Source organism: Protopterus annectens, chromosome 2.part2 (assembly GCF_019279795.1).
Source record: "Protopterus annectens isolate FY-2018-M chromosome 2.part2, PAN1.0, whole genome shotgun sequence".
In the NCBI taxonomy this organism is placed as follows: Eukaryota; Metazoa; Chordata; order Ceratodontiformes; family Protopteridae; genus Protopterus; species Protopterus annectens.
Genome location: NC_056730.1, coordinates 834759688 through 834783599, shown reverse-complemented (window position 1 = coordinate 834783599; position 23912 = coordinate 834759688).

Here is a 23912-nt window from a genome sequence, read left to right as displayed (position 1 = left end):
CAGTAAAAGAATGTGTGCACTGTACAGCTACACAGCTATTTTAGTTACTTTACCTTCAAATCAAAGGAGAGACAACCAGCAAAACCAATGAGTTTATTAAACTCAAGTAATTGTAAAATGGTGATTTTTCAAGTAGAAATGCTTTGCAAAGAAAAGGCTGAAATATTCCACTAAATGAACACTGGTTCTAGTTTGATAACACCTTTCTTTTCACTTATTTGTAGCCAGTGCACTATATCATCTACCTATAAATCAAAGAGCTGGGGGGGATGGCCAGGATGCTGACAGGCTAACAGGACAGTTTTCTTGCTCTGCTACTCTATTTCTATTTCTGACACGACATTTTATTTTTATAATATCCTAAACCAACTTTTGAACAGAATCTGTTACCTGATACTACATAGAAGGATATTATCTAAAGAATTTCTAAATATTTGAATTTTTTCCTGTCAAATTATTCATTTAAATGGTCTGTACAAGAAGATGTGAAATGAGTTATTCAAAGATAATCTCTCAGGACTTGCCTTTAAAGAAAAAACTCCAATCTCTTCTTTCTAACCTACAAAAACTTTCCTTAAACATTGACAGAATGGATAACAAACTTGGCAGCTTTAAAAAAAAATGTATACAAGATTTTAAAAAAGAACAAACAAACATAAAACTCAGATATCTGGAATGGAGGATGCCCTTTATGATATAAAAGGCAGAGTATCCAAAGTTGAAAACAATGTTGAATTTCTACTGCAACAGAATATGTTATTACTAAACAAAACTGAAGACTTAGAGAACAGATCCCAGAGAAATAACAGTCATATTTTTGGACTGCCTGAGAAAATAGAAGGAGAAAATATGGCCAACTTTCTTACTGTCTGGATTCCTAAGACTCTAAATTTATTTGATGCTATGTCATATGGTATAGAAGGAGCACACAGATCTCTAGTTTCTATTTCATCAAAATCTAACTCTTCACCAATATTACTTATTGTTAAGTTTGTCTCATCTCAAGACAAGGAACTAATACTTAAAACAGCTTGGTCCAAATCTCCTATTAAACTGGATGACAAACTAATAAGATTTGATAATGACTATTCCAATGCTTGTTGACCAAAAATAAAAGTTTTTTACCTCTCATAAAAGAACTTAAGAAAAGACAGTTTAAGGTACATTTACTCTTGTCTGCCAGACTCAAAATAGTCCTTCAGGATGAAATTAGACACTTTGAAGACCCAAAGTCTGCATTGCCATTTTTAAAAACAAAAAAATTCTTGACCAAACTGAAGATATGGACTGGAATAATAATACTTTGAAGAAACAAGCAGAAGTGAATTCCTGGAAAGCCAATGAGAAGAAAAAGAAAACAAAGGAAGAATTACTCTTAGCTTTGGTATAACATTTACATTATTTGTTTTAATTTTTTTTCCATGATAAGGTTTACCAGTTCAGTTACTAGAGATGTAAGTGACAGGAAGGAGGCAAGGATTCACTTCTGCATAATATAAATAAATGTCAGTTTTCCCTTTCCTATATGTATTACTAAGCTAATATTCTATATTTTGTTTTCCACATTAAATATATGTCTTATATTAATAAGGTTTAAGAAATTAATTCTTTAACTAATAATAAGCTTTTTTACATATATATCCTAGTTTCATGTCTTCATATATGTGCCACATAAATCTTAAAGTGATAGCTCATGATAACATAATAGCAAGTTGCTCACAGTACATTAAATAAGTGTGTTGTGAATGTACTGAATATTTATGATGTTTTTAACTTTTAACTCTTCATTCACATGGGCTTAATTCATGGGCTGGCTGCAGTGCCCGATGTCTGTGCCTCCTACAGGTGCTCTGCATGAGGATGGAAAGCAGGTGCTCCATCTGGTGTAGGCATGTGCCAACAGTGTGGTATACAGTCCTACACATCATTCCTGGAAGTTTGACATAGACGATAAACTCACCACCTCCACCACTGCTCCCTGAGGGAGCCACAGACCTATCCTTTGGGGCAGAGGGGGCCAGGCAGTGCAGGGGTGGCAGATGGGGTCTTACCAGGTTCTACACCTGACATGCTGTAGTTGGTGGAGGGGGGCAGGTGGATTATGTGGGACAGTCCTACCCCACTATGCTGTGGGAAAAACAAATAATAATTAAATAAACAAACAAAAAAGAGAGAAAAGGGTTGGGGTGAGGAAAAAAAAGGAAGAACATAAGTAACTTCATATGCAACATACAAAGCATTGATACATGTATTTGACTCTATTATATTACCTTTGTTTTTAACTGTATAAACTCCTAAAAAATACCTTTGTTTACTGTTAAGACTACCCAGCTCCTAACAGATGCACAATATACTATAGATGTGTACATACATTGCACATATGCATGGTTCAAATATACTGATTATAGTTTACAGCAAGCCAGTGGTGACACTGCTTTACAGCTCTGACATTGCATTGCAATATCAATGAAATCCTAACAGTATTGTATATTTGGGAAGTGCGGATTTTGAAAGAACAACCTATGAATACTTTGTAATAATGAACTGTTGTTTTGCCCTCCAGAATAATGCATACATATATCCCTATTACAGTTAAGAAACAAATGCTCAGTTTGATACAACTGTATAATTAACCAATAAATGCATCATATCTTTTAATGTTAAAATAACTCCACTGTTGGGATGCACACGTACCACATATGTCTCACACATGTCAATCTAGAGGCATGGGTTCACACATTCAGTTCATGGACTGTGATGGCTGCGGAAAAGAACAGAACACAACAGAATACCATTAAGCATACTACTTCTGACTATATTCAGGTGTTAACTCTGACAAGTAGTTTCTGTAAGTGATACTTACACATCTGCAGGGTGCCCCCAGTCCTACATTCCTCAATCCAATGGAGGAAGGCATCCATTTTCCACATCCTGAGGTCTCTGTAGTGATTCCTCCATTGTTCACTAGTGGAGGGGATACCCATAGAACTACTGAGAGACCAGGCCAGACTATTCCATGCCTCTGCCTTGTAATCCAAGCCATGGTATTCCATCTGCAACAACCTGAGCCCATGTTCATTCACTATGAGTCCAACAAACACTTTGGGGTCCTGGACACCCCATTTTTGAGCATAGAATCTCAAAAACTCTCCAGGAATGCCTGCCATGCCTATCACAGATCAAGACCAATGTAGAATGATGCTTTTCTGCCAACTGTAGGTATTGTGATCACTGGGAGTGCAGACCTTCTGGATTTGCAACATTTGAAAGTGTTGTGCAGTGCTTACCACTGAGAAAACCTCCAGAGGGTGGCCTAATGGTTAAGGTATTTGCCTTATAAACACAAGATACAGGGTTTGAATCTCACAGGGGATAATTGGCTAGACTTAAAATGGCTCGCAAGAGCAGTTAGCCTAGTACTAATCTATGAACCTATGAACCTATGAACCTATAAAACGCATTGTGTGACAGTGTGCGCTGCTGGGAAATGTGTTTGCATGATGGCCAATATTAATCAACTGTATCTGGTGAATGTTTCTAGCTGTCTGGGTCCTGTTTGCTACCTGTGTGGCCCATTCATGTGGTTTGTGCACTGTCTCTCTAAGTGCAAATGAAATGCACATGGTCAAAGCCATTTGTGCTAAGGGGTGCATTGTGCAAACAGTGCCTCCTCCAAAAACAAAAAATAAATAAAAGTTTAAAACATGGAGAGTTAGTTCAAATGCAGAAAATCAATCTATGACATACACAGTAGAAACTGTTAGTACACATGAGATATGACTACATTGATCTGGATCCCACCTCTCACTGCAATACACAGTCACAAAACAGGAGATGGGACTTATCCATCTTTTTCCCACAAACAACTTTGCTGCAAATACATGACATCATTCCACACACAACCAAGTGAAACTGAATGCACACTGATATCAAGGCATACCCCCTTATTTGTAAATGTATTCTATGTAATATATTTGGATGTAGTGCACTTAGTGGCCACACAACCTGCCATGATTATTCCTTGAAAATATATAGCTGTGTCATACCTTTCTCTGTTTCTTGGTCATTCATCAGTTATCTAACCAGTACTCAGAGACATTCAGTGTGTAAGTCAGTCTATATAATTTACCTTAAATGTATGAGGATATTCACTGGGAACACTATGATATACAGTTGCCATCAAATTAATGGAAGGCTGGATGACACAAACAAGCATATACTGCTCTTTTGGGGTGGAGAACAAAGGTGGGTTCCTGTCATGGAACATGAAAGGGTATAATGTTTTTTTCAAAGGGGTGAACCTAGGCTGAGCTACTGTTATGGTACAAACAAGGCTTTGTTGCTCTTATTACTTCCCTTGTTTTGCATCCTGCTGGTTTGATCTTGTGAGGGTGGTGAAGCTGGATACTGCTGTGTGTCTCATTACTTTTGAGCTTCTCTCTGTTATGATTTCCCATTTCAAATGTATGGTGCTAAACTGAGGACATGCAGTGATCATCATTACTTTGGGGAGGTATCAATGTGTGAATCTTTGAGGCCTGAGGCCTTTTACCTGCCAATGGACACATACAAGTCAAATAACTCTTTGCTGTCACATGCGACATAATTTCTGTGCAAATCTTCCACCTTGTAGTTGCTTACTATACCAAGTGATGACATACAAGAACATGTCATAATATTATTATACAATACAGTACTTGTACAGTACTTACCTTGTAAATGCAGCAGTTGTCACAGTGTTAGTTCAGGGCTGACTGTGATGCAAGCAGTACACAGCCAATACATGGGAGATAAAGGCTGTGCCTCTGATTTGAGACTGGCAGAGGTCATAGGGTTCCTATATTGTGTCCCTGTCCATCCCATAGCACTCTACAATGTCAATGTCATGTATGTTGTGATAAGTTAAATGTGGCCTGAAAACTGTTCTCTATCTTGGTCTAGGCCTATTGGCCGCCACAGTAGCATTGCCTGCAGCCTGTAGTACATTCAAATGGAGTTAAGCAGTAGCAACTCCTAACATTCTGTCTGTGTAGACTTTCTGTGTCAGTTCTCCACTACTTTTGAAATCCACAGGAAACACCAGCATGGAGTCTAAATGGTTGCTTTATAACTTCTTGAATAGCTCTTCTAGCTTGTTTGATTAGCATGCAATTCAGCTGCTTATGCTGTAATTAACATCTCTGAAACACAGCCTAGACAGATGCAGTCCATTAATAATGTACTCCATTATAAAAAGGCATATGGGTAGCTAGCCAAACTGATAGTGAGGATACATGTTACATGTTCAGCAAAGCAAAATACTTTCCAAGCTATCTTTACAGAGGAGTATTGAACTCCAGCAGATATGCTCTCATTTTTTACCTACATAACGCATACACTGGAATATATTAATGAATAATGTGAAGCAAAGCCTTTTACAGTTATCTGTATGCATTAGTTAGAAGTGTACTGATGGCATGGCCATGTTTGTCAAGCTATTTCAGAGGTACAAATGATTGACAATACATGAAAATAGTAAACTGTGTGATACATACTGTAGGTGCAAATATTTCAAGGACAGGTCCTTTGAATGCATGTTTAGCATTTCAAATGTGTTTATTAGCAACATGGTTAATATGCCTGTTTTTAGTGGATGGAGAAGCAAAGAGAAGTTACTGTTATGTCACAAACTAGAACTAACTGTTCTTTTGTGGGAGAGCACAGTTGAGATAGTGCTATGGCACATACAAGGATATATTGCCCTTGCTACTCTTCTTGTTTTACATCCTGCCTATTAGCATTTCACATCTGTCGTATGTGTTATGTTTTTTTCCAGTGAGTACTAATAACTGCCTACCTTAACTGTTTTATCTGGTAACAGTTACTTTGTAGTTATGTGTATTATCATTCTGCTGTGTTTTAAGACTTAAAATGTCATTGAGGCACAGACTCTTCAGTAAGGCAGAGAACACAATCATAGTGGATGTGGTCTGTCAACATGATGCTTTTCTTCTTGGAAGGGGTCATCCCAGTATATAATAGAGGCTGAGACTATGGCAGCCGATTGTTGAAAACATAAATGCCATTGCTGGCCATGGATGTACTTATGAGCAGTTGCACCACAGGGCCACTGACATGCTCACATCTGCATGGAGGCATGTAGCTGCTGTTGCCCAAGACCAGAGGGTAACCAGGGGTGGGCCGGCTGCATAACCACCTCTCACCACAATGAGGAATTCCTGGAAAATCTTCTATAACAGGACAACTTACAGCAGAGTGGTCCACAATATATGATTGATGTGGGTGACTCCTTCTAGTCCCAGGAAGAGCTTCCAGGTAGGCTTTCTTATATGACCAGTTCAATATTGTTGTGTAGTAAAACAACTTAAATAAAACTGACTTCTGTGGCACTTGTTTTTTTTGGGGGGGGTTGAATATTAGTACAGTGAGAAGCTCAATTTGGAGTTGTCAGCCACATTCTTGCTGAAGTAACATGTCATTCTGATTGAGAGGAGTACATGCAGTATCCCTTGTCTTCCTGTTAAATGTGAAGATGTTGGCTTTACCTCTTGCTTAACTTATTTCAGAACCGTCAGGAATCCAGCAATGTAGGCCTCCTGCAGATGGTAAGCCAAATCAAGTTATTTCAGTACTGCAGATCAATTTCTACAAATATAATGTGTCATTTTAGGCCTGTTGTTTGTATTGCTGTACTGTATGTAATTGTGGTAGCACTGTTTGTTATTTAGCATATATTGCACGACAGTAATGCAGGTATTAATGTATGCCTGTATTTCTCCCTTTTTATCACAGGTGATCATGACTGGGAGTGTGAGCCCTGTGCCACCTGATGTCAGTGTCTCATCGGACACTAATGATGATGGTGGTGAAACTGAGGCACAGTCGTGGTGCAGAGGTTGAATCTCACACAGAGGTTGACATCCAGCCACCCCCTTCTTTTTTTCTGGTCACAGCCAGTAGGCCTATGCCTACCCAGTCCACTGAGCTCACAGATACAGGACAGGTGGAGGGTGATGACATTGAACAGAAAAGTGTGGCTACTGTGGCATCAGTGCCTGTTGAGCCTGGCCATAGCCAAAGTGTAGGCAAGGTGCCATGCAGGAGGGTTGATAGGGTTGCTTGTTGTCCGTCCTCCACCTGCTGCAGGTGTCTCTTCCTTGTCACACAATGTATGTTTACAGCCATCATGGAGGCACAGGCATGTTCAGAAAGGTGCTCCAGACAAAAGCTCAAGGTTGCAGATGTGGCACAATCTGTCATGTGTGACTGCCTCCACTGTGTCACCCATTCCCTGGATTGGATGAATGACACTTTGCAATGAGAGGTGTCTGTAGTGAAATGAGGGGTGTCTGTCATGGAACAAGCAGTGTCTGTGATAGAGGGGAATGATGCCCTTGTGGGTGTAGGTCAGTCACAACATATGCTAGCCAATGTGGCCATTCCCGATCATGATTCCATAGTGGAAGTATTTCTGCTGGTCCATCAGTGAGTGTGCTGTCCACACCCAGATGTGGCAGGGCAGGGGGTCATGGTCTTGGGTGTTCCCATGAAGCGAACACTTCCAGCAGACATTAGTCACACTGAGGTAGCAGCACTCCATCTGACCTTGGATGTGGAGGTGCCAGTGTGACTCCTGGTAGAGACAGTTCTTGTGGTTGGGGACAACAATGATGAATTGTCACCTCCACCATGCACAGCTCATACCTGTCCAACATACCAAGACATAGAGCTAGCGCTGAGCTTGGCTGTGTTCATGCTGACTCTCACACACCACTTTTACATGGAGGACCCTTACAGACACACACAGCCTGCCTGCTTCCCTTTTTCCCTCACACACATTCACTGACATTTTATGTCAGCCTAGGCCTCCTGCCCTGCCCATCACCCTGTGCAAGTGATGATAACTGTGTCATATCCCTGTTTTTTCTCTTTTGGATTCAGGGATGCAAAAACATTGTGTCTGATGCACAGTGTGCCTAGCTACATTAGTGCCTAGTATATCTGCATTTGTGTCATTGAACTGATAATTGTACCTGTCAGTTATATTTGCCTTGCCAAATGATACAGTGGATAGCATCATCATGACAGTACTTTCTAGTGTATTCTCTTGCAAGGGTTGCAAAGTTAGGAAGTGCAGTGTGTGTCATTACTTTATTACCTTTCTCTTTAATGTTTTCCAGTACATACATATAGTGTACATCATAAGACATGCCATCAGATTCAGATCTCAGGATTGTATGACAGCACTATAGTCAAACTCATCAGAACAATAATACAGTATAATGCTCTCTTTTGCATGTATCTCACCAGACACATGCAGCAGCTGTATAGACCACAGGGTTTTCTCATCAGGATAACACAGGCCCTACTAACCATGACATGATGTATATGGGTAGATTGAAAGATGTCATTGTCATCTGTCTGGTATTGCATTACATTGTAACTGTTATTCTAAGCCTATTACTTTTGTTTTAAGCACTTGGGATTCAGGCCAGTTGTTGTACATTAAGAAGGTTTGTAGTCTACACTCTGGTCAGAGGAGAGGGTAGCATCTGCCCTTCTGAGCTGTGAATTGGTTGAATGCTTCTTGTGGCTGTTGTTCTAAGTCTCATTGTTATGGTTTAAGCACTTGGCCTCCAAACTAGTTATTTTACATTAGAAAGCTTTGTGCTGTAGACTCTTGTGGCAGGGGAGGATAGGCTACATGCTTCTAAGCTGGGAATTTCTGGTTGAAGGCTTATTGTGTCTGTTATTCTGAAAGTGTCTTAGTTCTGATTTAAGCACTTAGGTTCCAGACCACTTATTTCAAACTAGGATGTTTTGTTGTCTGCCATCTTGGAGTATTCTACTGAACTTCTGCTTTATGTAAACTGTTCCTCTGTTGTGATTACAATGTTTTTGCACTATGGATTTCTAGAGCTTCTGTATTTTATAGCATATACTTGATTCAAGCTTGCTGAATCTAGACTGCTTGGTATCACTAGAGCACTAAAATCAGCCCTCTTACATTAAGAAGGCTCCCCCCTGCACTCTTGTGTCAGAACTCTGCAGCCAAGAACACATCTAAGTTGGGGATTGTTTGAATAAGGCTCACTATTGGCCTTTCCCCTTTGTTTGCATTTTTAAAATAGTTTAACTTCACTTGTATTCCAGTGCTGCATTTTGGGGGGTTTGCATATAGTTTACTGTAGCTGCTCAGAGCTTGCACTGCTGCTCTGCAAGCAACTCAGTTGTGCACTGTGAAACACTGACACATTTTTGTAACCCTAGTCCTCCATAGAATAGACACATTTTGTTAGTCTTACACCAAAATTTGGTCCATCTAGTGCACTTCCCACTGGTTACTACAGTATATACTGTCCATAATGGACAGATAGTTTTCCACCATTTCTCCATGCAGCCTGATTTACTTGGGCATCCTCAGGCAACAGAGCACTTGACTCATGTATACTGACAACCAGTTACTGATAAAACAAGCTAATATAACATGTGAGAGCTGTATCTATGATATGGATTAGGAACTGATTCTCTCATATAACCAAAAAACAGATATCAAACATGTTGTCAGCACATACAATTCACCTCTTGCACATAACAGTTTCACAACACATAAACTCACATACGTGGAGGTACTCACTAGGAACCTAACTAAAGATCAGAGACTTCCCAAGTGCAAACCTACTGCACACAGTGTAGACCCAACAGAATCCACTACACATAATAATACACACACCAGTATCTCAGCCAATACGTCCCTCAGGCAAAACACCTCAAAACCAAATGTCTTGCTCACAAGTGACACCATATGAGACACACAGATGTTCCCCTCACCAGGCTGGACAAGGAGAAGGTCACAGTCAGCTGCCTGTCAGGTGCCAGGGTCCATCAGATCGCGTATGCACTCATGTCTCTCAACAAGTACAGTTATGACTCTGTTAGAGTACATGTAGTGAATGACTGGAGACTTACCTCTATTTACTGTACTATATGAAGGTGTTTGCCTCTGCCATAGTGGCCTTTTTAGACAATGTCAGAACAACTAAAGTCTCAATGTAAAAGAATCCACTACAGACAAACTGAAGGTTATGCTGCTTAATGCAAAGAGTGTAAATCAGAAACTGCACTCACTGGAAGAACTCCTTACCTTGGAAGATGCCCATGTCTGGGCAGTCACAAAAACATGGTTCAAAGCCACAGATAGCACCCTGCCCATGCAAGGGTTTAATGCATTCCACACATTCACATGTGAAAACAAGCATGAAAGAACCAAAGGTACAGGTGTATAGATCTTCATTAAAGACAAATACACCACAAGACTGGTCAAAGAGTACAACTCTGTAGTGCTACTCCAAATTCAACTAACTATATGTAAAACCCCATATCATTGTTAGCTACAAGTCCCCCACCATGAACCATGAGTACCACTCTGCCTACTTGGGCCTACTTGAGTCACTCACTATACAGTTAAACACCTTGGCCATTTGTGATTTCAACAATCCTTCCATTGATTTGGAGTCATATATGTGCACAAGCACACTGAGCCTAAGGTTCATGGACTTTGTTAATACACATGCTGTGTAACCGATAGTCTGCAACCCCACAAGGGGCTTTAATGTCCTAGACATAGTACTGAACAACATAGTGGTTCTCTGCACTAACCCATGTGTGTTGCCCCCCCCCCAGCCAGGGCAGATCACAATTCAGTCTCATTCACATTCACAAACATACCCATCACCCCCTCAAGAGCAAGAAGGATGAACCATTTATCCAAAGCAAACTATAGGCTCCTAATTGATGCCATAAATAGTTAGAAACTCCCTGCTACCACTGTCAATAATAACTGCTATGCAGAGGTGTACATAAATGGCCTGTATAAATACCTATACAAATGTGTAGAGTTGGCTGAATATGAATGGATCAAAACAAGTTCCTCACAGAAAACAAGCCACCCCGAGAGGCATCAAGCATATATAGGTTATACAAGTGAAGAAAGTAATGTCTAAGAACAAGAAAGAACTGACTAAGCAGAGGAAGGACACCCTCCACAGCTTGAACAATGAAATTAGCTATCTTAAAAAGTCCTCTAAAGCCATGTACAAACCTAAAGTCGCATCCCTAGCTAAAGAAAATCAGGAGGCATTCTTTAGCTATGTGAGAAATCTGAATGTGAAGTGCCAGCTTTGTGCCACACTAATAGTAGATGGTACCACTCATACTGACCTGAAGGACATTGCCAACCTGCTACCAGACAGTTTGGGGCAAATTTCACCTCCCCTTTTCCACCAGACATACCCCAAAGCATACCTATCACCAGTCCTCTACCTAGTAACCTCCTAAGAACCTAAGGTGATGTCTGCCTAAGCCCCAGGGCAGTGTCTGATCCTGCCTTAGTGGGATGGTTGTATATACAATAATCTGATATAACTGATTACATCAGCATTTTCTGTTGATTATGTGGTAGTACATCAACATTGTATGTTGAGAATATGGTGATAACAGTGTCCTGCATCCTGGTGTAAAAGGGGAGTAACATTTGCAACATGGAGAGCTATTATGGGCTGATTTAGTTTTTTGGGACAGGTGCCCTTTTATTTTTTTTTCAGCAAGAAAGAGAGAGAGAGGAATATTGGGGAAGGGACTTAGGTATGTCTGGGGCAGGTAAGTTGGCAAGGTGAGGAAGCAATTGCTGACAGACAGGACATGCAAGACAAGACACAGGGATGGTGAAGAACACAACAGATGGGTGGACACCATGGTTCGGGTAATGATGTGGACCTCGCAAACTCATGAATGTCAAGCTGGTTGACAGCGAGAATTGAGTCCTCACCCACTGGACTGTCATCAATGTCACCTCACTGTGCCAGTAGCTACAGTGTCTGATGTCTGCATCTTCTTGTGTTATTCAGTACAATGACAGAGAGCAGTATCTCCATCAAGCATAGGTGTGTCCCACTGTGTGGTGCACAGTCCTGTTCACCATCCCTGGCAATTCTTCTCAGGTGATAAAATCACCCCCTCTGCCACCAATCCTGGAGGGAACTACAGGCCAACCCTCCTGGGACAGAAGTACCTGACAGACCAGGTAGTGCAGTGGTAGCCAAGAGGTGCTACCAGATTGTGGCTCAGACATTCTGGGTCTTGGTGTCATAGCCAGTAGAGTGGGAGGAGGTGGATCCCATGGGCTAGGCCTACCTCACTGTGCTGTGGGGGAAAAATAAAAACACCCCCAAAAAAGATAAAATAAGGGTTGGGGTGAGAGATTGCAAAAGTTGTCTTATTTGCTTGTTTAGTCTGAGGAGGGTGATCTTCCAGTTATGGGTTCTCACTTTTGTATTTGTAGAGAGCAGTTTCTTTTGCTTACTGCATAACCTAGTAATGACAGAAGTTTGTTAGTTCAGGACAAGATAACAGTGTCCCATAGGCTGCTGTAAAAGGCTCACTGTAATGTACAGAAACAGCTCTCTCTCACACACACACACGCACACACACACACACACACACACACACACACACACACACACACACACACACACACACACACACACACACACACACACACACACACAAATATCAACCCCCCATTTGACTGCAGTGAGAATAAAATCCCTATCTATATTGGTGCACAAACTACAGAACACAGTACTTAATACAAGAGCCATGGATCAAGTCTGACTTGGAGTGTGTCAGACAACACTTTTTAGGTTCATAGGTTCATAGGTAGGTACTAGGCTATTGGCCCAAGGGTCTAAGTAAGCCTAGCCAACAAGGTTCCCTGGCTTACGCCACACAAGAAAGATATTTTCCTGTGCCACTGTTGAGCAGAGCCACAGAAGTGATCCCCGAGGAATATTTCCTATTTCCCATCCACTCATCAAGATTTTTCTTGAAGAGTGCTAATGAGGAACGTTGCTTGACATAGAAGGGTTGCTTGTTTCTGAGTAGAAGTCTCTGGGACAGGAATCTATAGATGATGACATCAGTAGTGTCAGTTAAGGACAAGATAAGAGTGTCCCACAGGCTGCTGTAAAAGATTCACTGTAAAGCTCATACACACATACGCACACACACGCACACACACACACACACACACACACACACACACACACACACACACACACAAACACACACATACGTACATGCACACACACACACACGCACACATGCACACACTCACACACTCACACACACACACACACACACACACACACACACACACACACACAGACACACACACATACACACACACACACTTGTCTGCAATGAGAATAGAACCCCTACCTTTCTAAGTGCACAGACTACAGAACACAGCACTTAATGCATGCACCATGGCACAATTCTGATTTTGACAGGACTGCAGGTGAACTTAAAGTGGATGACATTGGCTGACCATGTGGGAGAGAAGAGGTTGGGAGGCTTGCACAAAATAGATGTAAAGGCTCAAAAAACTGGCAAGCTATGCCACTGGAGAAGTAACTGTGGGATACACACTTCTGCTCTTCTGTGAAGACACACACACACACACACACACACACACACACACACACACACACACACACACACAGTTGACTGCAGTGAGAATGGAATCCCTACCCATCTAAGGACACAGACTCCAGAACACAGTACTTAATACATGCGCCATGGCACAAGTCTGATTGTGACAGGACTGCAGGTGAACTTATAGTAGATGACATTGGCAGGCCACTGGAAGACAAGAGGTTGGGAGGCCAGCATAGGCACCTTGTTTCATAGTGTCATCTGTGGCTAGTAGCCTAATAGCAGTAGGCTGTTTAGAAGCCTAGCTGTGCAACAACACAAGTACCCTTACTGAGCATATTTGGCTGTTTGAGTTTTGCAGAGCAAGGCTGTGAGCACCACCAAGTGGCCCTGTCCATGAGTGAAGACACAACATTCTAACACTTTGTATTGTGGTTGATATATATGTGGAAAACGTAATGTGACCCCAGGGTTGTAGTGCTTATTTGGGGTGGTTTTGGGGGGACAAATAGATGTATTGTAAATATATACTATATCCTTATTTTGCAATGTTTCCACATGTAGTTTTATGTCATACAAAGGAAGTGGACAATAAACACCAATAATAAAATATCATATATGCAATTCCATAGTGCAACGAGCATTGGATTTGCATGATGGTTAACAAAGTGTACACACATGCAAGATAGGCCTGTTTGCACATAGGAAAGCAGTGCACAAACATGTGCTGCATTGCTAAGGTTTGGTTTCACAGTTACTATTATGTGATATATACCTTCTAATATACCCCAGTCCCATCTGTACTTCAGGCCGGGTTTTTACAATGGCTAAGAACATTAATTGAATGTATTAATTTTCTATTTTTAGGTGTTTGCTTTTTAGGTAATCTGTTTTTTCTCTGTTTCTGCAATGTTGCGCTTTGTGCAAGCAAGATAAGCTTAGTCAAACTGTTTTTCAGGCTGCGGCACATTCTGCAAAAATGGAATTAAAAGAAGACAAATAAGAAAAGATAATAAACCTAAGGGACAAATTCATAAAATCTGTAAATGCACAGTAAAAATTGATAGCACACATCACAAATTTCTACATATGTCAGGATTTGAACCCTCACACCAATGCAGCATTAGAAAACAGGAGGGATGCCTTAGTCCTCTTTTCCACACAAATCGTTTTGCATCAACAAAATGAAGTCATGCTTCACACAACTAACTGCATCAGAATGTACACTGGTATCAAACCATCAGCTTTTATATGTACATTTAGTTCTCTTTACTATATTTGGACATAGAACAGTTAGTGATCACACAGCCTGTCATAATAATGCTTACATATGTACAGCTCTGTATTCCCTTTCTGTGTTTCTGGGTCATTCATCAGTTATCTAACACATGCAATGTGTAAGCCATTCTGTATCATTGGCCTTAACATGTGAGAGGATATTAACTGTGAATAATATGATATGCAGTTGCCAACAAATGAAGTCCAGGTTGCATGGCACAAACATGCATATACTGTTCTTTTGGCGGTAGCACAGCTGAGTTACTATTACGGCAGGAATAAGGGTACACTCCTCCTTTGTGGGGGAACAAAGTTCTGTTACTGTTATGACACAAACAAGTCTGAGGTCTGAAACTGCAATATGTATCTTCACTTTCTAACCTCTGTCTTTAATGATTTACAACTGAGGGTGTGCAGGGAACATCAATATTCTTCAGAGGTATGACTGTGGGAATCTTTCATGCCTGAGGCCTACTAATTACTAGTGGAAAAATATAAGTAAAATAAGTGTCTGGTGTCACTTGTTAAGGTACTTTCTGTACAAATCCACCTCTATTTACTTGCTTACTGTGCCAAGTTAAGAAATACAAGTATATGCCATATTATTATTAAAGAATACACCCTAGGTTCAGGACTTACCTTGCAAATGCAGCATTTGACACACCTTTAGTTAAGGACTGAATCTGTCTGATGCAAGCAGTACACAACCAATACATGAGGGGGTAAAGGCTGTGTGAGTCACCTGGCATCAATTTGACTATATGCATGTAAGTAGGAGAAAGATGTTAGGTCCCTAGGTGGTCAGTGAATGTGCTATGCATTGTCTCTTAACTAAAGCAAGGGCATACTGAGCATGCCTACATCTGCCCATGGGAACAGCAGCTGAGGGTTTCTCCTCTGAGTCCTCCTCCGACTGTGGTGACCTAGGCATTGGTGGGGGGGATATGTGTCTCTTCCCCTTGCTGATCCTGCTGTAGTTGTTTCTGCAGGATCAGATTGAGAGCACATACCGTGAATATTTGTGTACATGTGCACGGATTATACTGCAGGGCTCCACTGGCTATATCTAGGCACCAGAACCATGCCTTTAGAAGCCCAAATACACTCTCTATGATGTTTATATTTTGAGCGTGTGCCTCATTATGGCGTTCTTCTGTGAATCTGTGTGTGCACTTCTGATGGGTGATATTAGAAACAGTTCTAGGGCATTGCCAGCATCCCCCAGTAAATAGCCCTGTGGGATGTCCCCAATATCAAACATCTGGTACAGCTGTGATATGTGTCAGATATGGGAGTCATGATAACTGCCAGGGTTGCCAGCATACACATTCAAGATAATTCTTTGGGCATTACACATGACTTGGCAGTTGCTGGAGGTATCCCTTGCAGTAAATGTAGATTCTACACTGCTCACCAGGTGGTTCCTTAATGTGTACATGAGTGCAATCAATGGCACCCAGTACTTCAGGGTAGTACACTACATAGTAAAACAGTTCCATATTACTGGTCCCCTCTTCAGAATTACTAGGGAAAAATATGTGCTCACTGGCATGTATGAGCATAGCATTCAGAAATTGGTGGAGGATCCTGAAGGCTGATGTCTGAGACACACCCATCATGTCCCCAGTTGGTCTTTGAAAAGTACCAGTAACTAATATTCTAAGGGCTACACCTACCTTACTTTCCACTAGGATGGGTTCCCTTCAGTTGGCTCTGGCTCTGATTTGAGGGTAGTAGAGCTCACAGAATTCTTGTAATGTGTCTCTGTCCACCCTGTAGTGCTCTATAATCTCTCATATAGCACCTGGCGAGTTACCCTGGGCCTGAGCATTCTTCTCCTTCTCGGCCTAGGCCGATTGTCAGCAGCACCAGCAGCACTGGCTTCATCCTCTAGCACATATAGATGTAGAATAGCTGCGGCAGCCCATAGCAGTGTGTCAGTTAAAATGTCCTTGTCTCTACTCCAATGGTATTGAAGGATTGAAGAAAAACCAGAATGGAGGCTACATGGATGCTTTATACATTGTTGAATAGCTCCTCCATGCTGGACTGTTAATTAACATGCAATTCACCTGCTTATGCTATAATTAGCATATATTAAACACACCTGTTGCTTGCTCATTAGTGTACTATGTGCACCTCTGTGCACCTCCATGCATTTCTGTGCACCTTTGTATAAATAAGGTAAGCATAGGAAAAATTAATGTTTGTTTCCTCCATTCACATGATATTGAGATAACATGAACCATAAAAAGTGAAGGAAAGGTTGCACATCCTATAGTCGAACTGAGGACCATCTACATTCCAGCCCTAACACATACATATACTGCCACAGGGATTGTTACATAACAATCTAGAGAAACCCGCCATTCATTCCTTTGTTTCTCATGGTTGCACAAAGTGCAATATCATGCAAACAATGGCAAAGAAGAAAAGAAATAATCACTCTGTTACAAGCACATAGTCAAAATTAGCTTGTAGGCTTTATTGAATCCCCCCCAATTTACTTTTTCATATTTCAGCAGTATGACCAGCTTGAAATGCATATTATTTCATATCAATAGATTAAATAATGGCTGTGAAAGGGGTAGTTTATACAAATTTTAAAAATATTTAATTCCCAATTTATCTTTTTACAGGAAACACACTTAATAAAAGAAAATTTGGACAGACTTAATGATAAGCACCATTCTGTATTGACTAGCTCTCTTTATAAACAAAAGAGAAGAGGGGTGGATATTTTATGGAAAAATTCTTTGCCTCTACCTAAAATTCTGAATACACATTTAGTGATGAAAGCAATATATTTTGTTCACCTATAGAAATTCAAGGGAAACTATACAGTATATCTTTTTGCACTTTTTAACTTTTCAGAGTTCTGCACTGTCTTAATTTTTGCTTGACTGAATTATTTATATATTTGCTAGCATTGTTTTCTGTTTTCTGATCTGTTCTGAAATGGTCCCCCCTACTCCTGTGGTGTTCTTAAAGTTGGTAAAGCTGGTCTAACAGCTTTAGTGTTATCTGGTTGTTTCAAGGATTGCTGATATGAAAATAGTCCCTGTTTGTAAATTCCTGCATACCATTGTTAGAATCTCCTTGTGTTCTGACTGGAGTGCTTCTCAAACAATCTGGAAATATAACGCTGATAAGTATATTTTTTGCACTTTTTAACCTTTTAGAGTTCTGCACTGTCTTACTTTTTGCTTGACTGAATTATTTATATATTTGCTGGCAACTGTTTTCTGTTTTCTGATCTTTTCTGAAACTGGTTTTCTCCCTCCCCCATCCTATTCCAGTGGTGTTGTTATAGTTGGTGGCTTTGGAATGACTTCCACAGAAAGGTACTACTAAATGAAATAACCACAGAGTACCTATAAGTGCCCAAACCACCTCTACATCCAACAAGATCTTCCTTTCACCAAATAACTTTGGGAGAGACCGTAATTCCACAGCTCTGTCCGTTGGTGTGGATAAGAAATGCCAGATTCTGATGAAGCCCATATTATATGGGTGAAAGCGCTTAACCTGATTCATTTTGAAGTTGCCGTTTAATGGGATGTCAGTTACAATCATTTGGCTCTATGTTTTTATTCGCAGTTGTGGTTAAGTTGGAACACCCAGCAGCCATCCTGCTTTTTGCTTCTGGAGTTTCTTATCCACACCAACAGACAATAAAGTATTTGTTTTTTATTTGGAGCTGTGGAATTACTTCCTTTTGGAGCAGTGGAGTAGGTCTCTCCCAAAGTTATTTGGTGAAAGGAAGATCTTGTTGGATGTAGAGGTGTTTTGGGCACTTATAGGTACTCCGTGGTTATTTAATTTAATAGTTGGTGGCTTTGCAGTTGCCCGCCCCTAGTCTAAGTTTGATCTGGGACACTCCTTCCACTCTAGTGTCATTAGCTCATTCTACCTAATACAGAGAGAACATTTGAGAAGGCCAACCCACTTAGGTTCTTAAGGTTGAATTATCTTCTGCTCCTCCTTTCTCCCTTTATATTTTACTAAAAAAAAAAAAAAAACTTTGCTAGAATCTCCCTGTGTTCTGAGTGAGTGTGCCTCTCAGCTGATAAGTATATTTTCTGGCACTTTTTAACTGTTCAGAGTTGAACAAAACAGCAATTGAATTCAGTTCAGAATAAAGTTTGAATAAATTGCATTTATTTAAACTGCATTTGCTTTAATACTGCTACACACTCAAGTGTGTTAACTTGCACTGCACTTGAATTGTTTTAGTGCTGTTTTAGCTGCTTTCTGAAAAAAAAATTCTAAGCTTGTTTCCTGCCTTTCCTGTAACTAGTTTAGTCCAGATACAGATTTACTGTATCCAGGACTGTTTGTAAGCTTCTGAGACACCAAGCTTTTTTGAGTTGGAGGGAAGCCTTCTAGCTTATCAGTGGGAGTGGTAAGCACTAGGTAGTCTATCTACCACAAGAGGAGTTGTTTCTGGCCCAGAAATTGTAGCTTATTGGCTGTTTGGGCAGTTTTTCCATCTCTTTCAACTTTCTGGTTTAAAAGCCCACATTTACACTTATTTCTCACCTTTCCTGTAACTGATCTAGTCCAGATACAGATTTGCTGTAGCCAGGACTGTTTGTAAGCTTCTGAGCAGTGCCAAAGTCTGTGCTTCAATTTTTTTCTTAGATCTGCTAGTTCTCTCCTCTCCTGCACTTTTACTAGCTTATTAGTCTAGCAGTTTACCAGATTTCTTATAGCAAATATTGTAGCAAACAAAAGTGCTACCAGCACTAAATGTTCTACAAGGAAACAGCTCCAGTACTTATTATTAATGCTCACCCCTCCAGGCATGTCTAAAGGTCAGTTCCATGTGCTGTCTCCTATTAACCTGGTGAACTTGGGCATCCTGAGGCAATGTGGCAACTGCCTCATGTACACTGACAACCTTCTCCTCTTACCTTGCAACACTCAGACTTGTGAGAGATGCATTTATATATCCAAATTTGAAGCCATGTACTCTCCAGCCAAGACCGGAATAGCTGGTGAAGAGGAGAAGGTCAACACTTGCACCACACCACATGGAACACATAGCCCTCTAGAACACACACCAAAACTGCCCTCACATAAAAACACAAACCACACACCCACCTTCATGGTGGCTCTCAATAAAAATCTACCCAAACAACAGAGACCTCCAAGGCAGAAACACACTCCACCACCACAACACGACACTAATCATGAGACACATACCTCTCCTAAACAGCCAAAGCCCCTAAGGCAAAACAGCATGCCCAACCCACTAGTCATAGGTGACTCGATAGTGAGGCACACTGATGTCCCTCTCACTAGGTTGAGTAAGGAGAAAGTAACAGTCAGCTGCCTGTCAGGCACCAGGATCTGCCACATGACACACGCACTCAGGTCCCTCAACAACAGGTACAAATATGACTCTGTCATTGTACATGTGGGTGTGAATGACCTGAGACATACCTCCTTGGACTACATGAAAAGAAACAAGGAGCTCTCAGATTATGTAGCCCGGGTGGGTATGACCCTAGCCCAGAGCAACATCCTATCATCACCCAGAATGATACCACAGAACAAGCAGAAAATGATTGATTTCAACAATTGGCTAAGTTTCTGGTGTCATTCTAAGGGGATCCAGTATCTGTCTGCCTGGGATGACATGATTGAAAGACCCCAATGCTTTGCCAGAGATGGCCTGCATCTGTCACCCCTGAGCTTCCGGATACTGGCCAAGGCTCTTGCCACCCCTATAGTGCCTTTTTAGGTGGTGTTCCAAAGACCAAATTACCACCATAACAGCTACAAACAAATGCAATCTGAGGGTCATGCTGCTCAACACTAGAAGTCTAAATCTCAAAATGCACTCACTCAATCCATTCCTTAAACTGGAGAACATCGACATTTGTGCTGTAACAGAGACCTGGTTCAAGGCAACAGAAAACACTCCTGCACTACCAGGCTATAACTCATTCCACACCTTTTGGCCCCAGAACTTGGACTGAAGCTCCAAAGGTAGTGGTGTTTCCATATTCATAAAGGATGTGCACACTTCCAGACTGGTAGCCCAACATAATGCATCTAAGATACTTCAGATGCAACTAACATTGTGTAAGACAGTGATTCAGGTCATAGCCTGCTATAGGTCCCCAACCATATCCCAAGACTCACACTCCACATTCCTAAGCACCCTGGAGAATATTAGGGTCCAACCTAACACTCTCATACTAGGCGATTTCAACTACTCCTCCATTAATTGGGAAAACTACTCATGTACCAATACGCTTACCCAACGTTTCCTTGAATTCATTAATTCCAATGCCCTGGACCAGCTCATTCTTACCTCCACTACAGGTAGCAACATCCTTGACCTGGTCATTACTAACATGGGCGACCATTGCTCTATACGAATAGTCAACTCCAACCTGGTTAGATCTGACCACAAACTAATCACTTTGGAAATCCACATCACTCCCCACCCCCCGCAAAGGTAACCACCATGAAAAACTTCTCCAAAGCTAACTTTGGGCTCCTAAAGGCAAATGGAGAATAGCTGCATGGCCGCCAAATCATACACCAATGCACTGTATGAACATGTACACAAATGCATGGATCTTGCCATACCCAATAGAACCAAGATGCTCTCTTCCAAAAAAAGGAAGCCAATCTGGTGGTCCCCTGTCATAAACAAACTCTACAACAGTTATGTAAAGAATCTCCATGGCAATACCCAGATTTGCTCTCAGCTGCTGCGCAATGGTGCCTCCTTTACTGAGCCAACAAATATTGCCAATATTCTGGCCGACAGATTCAGTGCCAACTTTACCCCTCTTCCCCCCAATGACCAATCACAATAAGTAGATTGCCAGTCACCCAGTATTACTGCTGCACAGGTTAAAACAGTACTGTCCAAGGCCAAGAATACAGCTTCTATGGGACCTGACAATATCCTTGGCTGTGCTCTTCATGAACTACAGAGTGAACTGGCACCTCACCTGTGTGCCCTGTTCAATTATAGCCTCACCTCAGGCTTTGTCCCTACCAAATGGTGCACTGCTGCAGTCATCCCTCTCCACAAAGGAGGGGCAACTACAGACCCTGGGAACTATCGCCCCATTAGCCTGATGAATCTGATATGCAAAGCTATGCAATGCATCATCATGGACCTAATAAACAAGGATATAGGGAATCTCCAAACTCTGGATCCCACACAGTTTGGTTTTGTGAAGGGTAGATCATGCCTGCTCAACTTGGTCGACTTCTTTGAGTCAGTCACCAGAGCTGTGGATGAAGTCAAGGTGCTTTATACAGCCTACCTTGATCTGGCCAAGGCCTTTGATACCATTCCCCACTCAGGAATCATAGAAAAACTTGCTAAGCTAGACATCAACCCCTATATCACTAGGTGGGTTGCAAACTGGCAAACAGTGTGAAAGTGGCTGACTCCAAGTCAGACTGCCGACCAGTCACCAGTGGTGGTCCACAGGGTTCGGTCCTGGGTCCTCTCCTGTTTGGTATCTAAGTCACTGAAGTCCAGGCCAACATGAAGGGACTCTGGCTGACAAAGTTTGCAGATGATTATATTAAATCCCCGAGTGATGTTGACATCCTATAGAAAGGCCTCACTGAGACCAACGACTGGTGTCAGAACCATGGCCTTAAACTCAATGCCAAAAAATGTGTCATCCCCCTTGGGAAAAACTCAATTCCCATGAATTACCACATCGATGGTAGTCCACTGAACAAAAAAGGCATTATAAGAGATCTAGGAACACAGGTTGACAGCAACCTCTCTTTTGACCACCACACTGCCACTGTGGTCAGAAAGTCCTTCTATGTGCACATGTCATTACTCAGGATTTTGCATCCAGGAAGAAAGAGGTCATTGTCGCCCTCTAGTCTTCCCTCATTAGGCCAGTCATCAAGTACAATGCCCCATTTGGCATTTACCTCATTGGACATCTACAGCAACTGGAGAGGTTGCAAAAGTACCTCACAGAGAGGATCCTGGGTCTTAAACACATGTCCTATATGGACAGACTAAAAAAACTCCAACTATTCTCTGTCTCATATCACCTACTTAGAGGCAATCTCTGCTTGATTTACAAAGCCATTTCTGACCCAACTCTGTTACAAATGCTGCATCTAAAGAAATCCCAATCCCCCCACACCACACACTCCAGAGACCTCAACCTCATTACCACAATCAACAGAACATGCTGGAGAGACAGGTTCATAACGCAGAGACTACTCGTGCTCTGGAATAGACTTCCCATACATGTCAAGCAGGGCACCTCACTGGCCCTCTTCAAGTAAAATCTTGATGAGTGGACGGGAAATAGAAAATTCACTCCAGGGATCACTCCAGTGGTTCTACTCAACAGAGGCACTAGGAACTAAGGTTGGGTGACACGATGCAAGGGTAATCCTATGGGCTAGGCTTGTAAAGGCTCCAGGGCCATTAGCCTAGTACACACCTATGAACCTATGTCTTTTGGATACCTGGATTTAGAATACAAACAGTTAAACAACAGTTGGAGGAAAATACAAATATCAAAGGGAAACATTATTTTTGCAGGTGAGTTTAATTGTACTTTATCTGACAAGGATACCAGCACTAGTTGTAAAAGGAAGAAACCTACCTCAGTCAAGGCTTTGACGGAGTTCACTGATCCATATAATATGAGAGATATACATCAGTTTTCAGTATCAGATTCACTCCTCTTTACATGTTTCTCACACATGCATGGGACACAATGATGAACAGATAGGGTATATGTTTCAAATGAGATCACCAGTAGAATATAAAACATTAAAGTAGTATTGTGCCCCTTGTTGGATCATAATGTAATAACATTTGAAGTTATACTGAGCTCTACTAATAACATCCTAACTAAAAGGATTCCTGCATATATAACCAATATGAAAGACTTTAAGGAGCTCTTTCTTAAAGAAATTCAAACTTTTATTGAAATGAATCATACAGGTAAAACATCAGAAATTTTGTGTGGAACTCTAAAAGGATACCTGTTTGGCGAAATTACAAGTTAGTATGCACAAAAAAGGAAACAATGGGACAAAGAATTGATATATTTACAGGAGAAATTTGATAAATTAAAATTATAAGTCAAAAAGGAAATACCTTAACAGTATAAATA